Genomic DNA, 3,650 nt, shown 5'->3' with positions numbered 1-3,650 from the left:
ATTTTAAAAATGGGCGGATTCTTCTGATATTGTAAAGAAGAAATCTACAAGAGCGAGTAAGGTTAGCGATAATGAGGAAAATGATAGATGATTGTCCACTGTTACCCCAAGATTGCGGGCGGTGGCTGAAGGAGTGATTTGGTTATGCAAAAGTGTGCTAACAGTGTAAAGGAACCAAATAAAATTTACACTTTGTAGTATCTCTAAATAATTTATGTGTTTGACCACGAAGATGTGTTTTTAATTTCAGGTTAATCAAATCAAATGAAATAAACTTTTGACAGCATCAGCTGAACAGAAACCCAGTGTTTACTTAAACATCGGTCTTTACAGCTTTGCAGACTTGCAACTTACTGTAGATGAAATCTTATGGAAAAACAACTCTAACACTATTGCATAAGCAACGACTGACTTTCACTCCCGAGAGATCAGATTTATATGGGCATGGTACTGCTGGTGTCTGAGACGTCACCTGAGTCAGTCCTCGGGATGACCGGTTTTGGATAATTTTTAGCTTTCAGGGGATTGTTACATAAAACTCTTCAGATAGCATTATTTCACGTTTTTCCTTTAAGTCCAATTGTACATAAAAAGATTATTTTTAAGTCATAAAACTTATGTAGATATGTGTATTATGTACCCTATCTGGCCACTTTTATAGAAAGAATCATGTTCATTAATGCAGTTGTCTTAATACAGGTCAAGAGCTTCAGCTAATGTTCCCATCAAAGCAAATGTTCCTTACTGTGACTTTGATCACGGCATGGTTATTGGTTTGAGTATTTCAGACTGTGTCTAATGTTTAGACACCATGGTGTAAAAAAAAAAAAAAGTCCAATTTCAGGAAATATAACTCATAAGCACTCTATACAGCTATAGTGAGCACATATTAACACACGTGAATGAAAAACAACAGAAGAAGATCACATGGTTTCACGAAGTCAGCCAAGAAGAGGAATCTGAGGTTTTAGAGATCTAAATCTCTCAGAGGATAGTTAATGATTGTAAAAACACCAAACACTGCTCTCCAACCCACACCATGATGAGATGTAATAATATTTATAAAAAAATCTATTGTAATCTATTGTGTGATAAAATATTAGAAAGAATATATAGAAATAAAGTTTGTATATAGTATAGAGAAAATGAATAAGAAAATAACGTGTATAATAATGTGTAATTATAAGCCCAGTGGACTATCTATAAGCAAGCTTAAAATTTATAATATATATATATATATATATATATATATATATATATTATAAATTTTATATATAATTTTTTATAGTATTTGTTTATCTTTCACCATCAGTATGTGATACTAAAGAAAGATTTGCAATTTCTGTGGAAATATTATGCAATAACCCATGCCTGTGCAAGATAAATTACACCATAAAGGAGCACTATTCCTGATTCTGAAGTGTAGTAATGTTTTTGTGAAATTAACTTGAAATTTCATGAAAATAGTTCCCAAATAGTTCATCCTAAGCTTGCTGTTATATACTGTTCATCCTAAGCTTGGATCTGTACAGGGTAGCTATTCCCGCACTTGTTCATGTACTTATAAACGTACCGAGCCAACTCCATGTCCAGTGTTTCACATTAAGTGAGTGTTGTGTACAGTACTGGGAAATTACAGTGTACTTACAGTGAAAGTATAGATTCCGTGTAAAACATGTTAAAATGAGAAATATTGAGTTAAAAGGCACTTAATGAAAAGTTAAAATGATGCTCATTTTAAGTGTTTTGATGGATAAAGGAAATGTACTTTTATTAGGTATCTAAAACCATTCAAAGTTTTTTTTTCTGTAGCAACAACACCCATTTGCCTATAAACTTTGGCTGTGAGTTTGCAATATTAACCATTAGCAAATGAAATTTACTTAAAACTTCACTGATCTTAGCAAATGAAACCAAACCAAATATAAGGATATTAAACTTATTTCTAATAAAATTTTAAACTTATTTTTAAACAAATTTTAAGTTTATTTCTAATCAAAATTTAAGCAAAAAGTTATTGTTTTATTGGTGCATACAAAATTATTTATTGAAAGAAGCAAAGGTCTCTGCAAATAGATTAATAATATTTAAGGTAGTAAATAAAATACTAGGTCCTAATATAATGATATGTGGGGCAAAGGTACTTTGTAATATTTTTCTATTTCCTTTCTTGCAGATATAATGTTAGTCATTAAGTTTTAAGTAATCATTGACAGTATATGGCTCAATTTTGGCTTCAGACAATCCAGAATAACAGAAGTGGCCATAATTACATCATCAACGAAAACACTCACACATAGGATCTACACTACCGTTCAAAAGTTTGGGGTCACTTGCAAATTTCTTTGTTTTTGTTTAGTGATTTATTTTCTACATTCTACAACAATACTGGGGATTTCAAAACTATAAAATAACACATATGGGATTAGGTAATTACGTAACAACAAGAAAAACAACAGTTAGTTGTTATTTTAAGACACAGAGGTCGGCCTTTCTGTAATAGTTCTTGCAGGAACAGTATTGTCGAGTGCATTCGCAAAATCCGTCAAGCACCATAATAAAACTGGCTCTCATGAAGGCCATCCCAGGAGGACGAGACCAAAACCTACCTCTGCCACAGACGAGAAGTTCATTTAGAGTTATCAGCCTGAAAAATGACCAATTAACAGCACCTCAGATTAGAGGCGTTATGAAGTCTTTACAGAGCAGAAGTAGCAGAAACATCTCACCATTAACTGTTCAAAGGAGACTAATGCATTTTTGGACGCCTTCAGCATTCCTTTACAATGTAGTAAGAAATAAATATCAGGAACCATCATGGAGTTAGAAAGTCACCCCAAACTTTTGAACGGTAGTGTACATGCATGCACACACACACACACACACACACACACACAAATAAAAACAATTAAAATGATACATGAATAGAATGTTAAACATGACAGCTTGCACAAAAGATTAACTGGACCTTGACTGAAAGGAAAGGATTAAAAATATGAATTTCTCAATGAATTATTTATATTGATGAAAAAACTAGGAAATAAGACTAGGAGGAAAAAATCACTTTAGTTAATGTCTCTTATGACTCCTTTATAACCAGAGGTGGAAAGAGTAATAAACTTTCATACTTAGGTAGAAGTACTGTTACTACAAGTACAAATTAAGTTACCATTATAAAAATCTACTCAAGCATAAGTAAAAAGTAGCTCATAAAAAATTTACTCAGAGTAAAAGTCGCCAAGTTACTTTAGCAGCGGGGGTGGGATGGGGGATTCTAGTGTAGTTTAAAAAAGACAAGCGGATATAAATCTCTAACTACTGTATTAGGTTTTAAATTAAAGGAACACCTTTACATAATAAAGCTGTTGCCTTTTTTGTGCTTAAAAATTAAAGTGGTCGCTTAAATACCACAAACAAAAATACAGGTACCTTCCCAGACTCCCAAAACCAAAAACAGTGAATAAATTCCCTCTTCCTAAAATAAATGCCAGTCACACCCCTACTATTGGTAAGTGCACATATTGTATCTGGAAACTTACTTTTTCACCTACAGTAGGTGAGACACTTTAGCATCAACACCATGTTTTGGCTGAACAGAATATTTTTATGGTTTATTCTTACAAATGAAAAAAAAATTCCTTTGAAGTGCC

The sequence above is a fragment of the Clarias gariepinus genome, chromosome 17 (assembly GCF_024256425.1).
Source record: "Clarias gariepinus isolate MV-2021 ecotype Netherlands chromosome 17, CGAR_prim_01v2, whole genome shotgun sequence".
Lineage (NCBI taxonomy): Eukaryota > Metazoa > Chordata > Actinopteri > Siluriformes > Clariidae > Clarias > Clarias gariepinus.
This window is presented reverse-complemented; position numbering follows the sequence as displayed.